This window comes from Tupaia chinensis, unplaced genomic scaffold, assembly GCF_000334495.1.
Source record: "Tupaia chinensis unplaced genomic scaffold, TupChi_1.0 Scaffold144529_1, whole genome shotgun sequence".
Lineage (NCBI taxonomy): Eukaryota > Metazoa > Chordata > Mammalia > Scandentia > Tupaiidae > Tupaia > Tupaia belangeri.
The window spans coordinates 4,054,713-4,055,558 of record NW_006204388.1 but is presented as its reverse complement, the minus strand read 5'-3'; the positions used below and the strand labels follow the sequence as shown (position 1 = coordinate 4,055,558).

At 54.3% G+C, this 846-nt stretch overlaps 1 pseudogene; it reads right to left on the bottom strand.

Annotated features, from left to right (window-relative positions):
• Positions 1–589: 589 nt before the first annotated feature.
• LOC102467760 (keratin, type I cytoskeletal 18 pseudogene) overlaps positions 590–846 on the bottom strand; it is a 1,373-nt pseudogene continuing 1,116 nt past the window's right edge.

Genomic DNA, 846 nt, shown 5'->3' with positions numbered 1-846 from the left:
AGGTGTCCTGGGGTGTGGCCCTCGCTGGTCGCCCAGAGTCCATCAGGAAGTGAGGTCTAGGTTCCAGTCCCAGTTCCGCCATCTATTGGCAGTGGGGTCCTGGGCAATTCCCTTTTAGTGCTGGACCTCTGGGGGACATGCAAATGAAGCAGAAACGGACCCCGCTGCAGTGCAGTCAAAACCCAGTGGAAACCCAAGAGAGAAAATGGATCCAACCGGACATACTGCAGAGGTTTGCTTTCTTTGGCTTGCCCTCTGCAGGACAGATTTCCTGTCCTCAAAACTCCACCCATGGCCCAGTTGGAAATCACCTGCAGAAAGGACAGGAACCTACGCTCTTCTGACGTGAGCGGCTGGGATCCTGGCTGGGTCATGAGCTTGGGAAAGGAGGAAAAAGGAGAAGTTGGGTCTGGAGTAATGAGGAAGTGGGCTCCTCCTGCACCTGCTGGACGGCTAGGGCCAGAGCTCTCCTTTTGTGCACGGGTGGTGGGGGTGGGGAAAGAACGGTGGGGATCAGACAGACTGATCCTCTCCAGCGCTGAGGGAGGGCGAGGCTAACCTTGCACCAGGGAGTTTTCTTTCTTTCTTTTTATTTATTTTTTGACATGCAATGATCGCTGCATTTTTTATTGGCCCATTGCTTCCCAAGGGTACCCTGTTTCTGCTGTCTCAATGCCTCAAAACCTTGGTATCGTTGGTCTCAGACACCACCTTGCCATCTGCTAGGGTGGTGGTCTTCTGGATGGTCTGCATGGAGTTGGTGCAGTCCAGGGCATCAGTGAGACTGAAGTCCTCGCCGTCTTCCAGCAGGCGACAGTAGGTGGCAATCTCAGCTTCCAGCTTGAC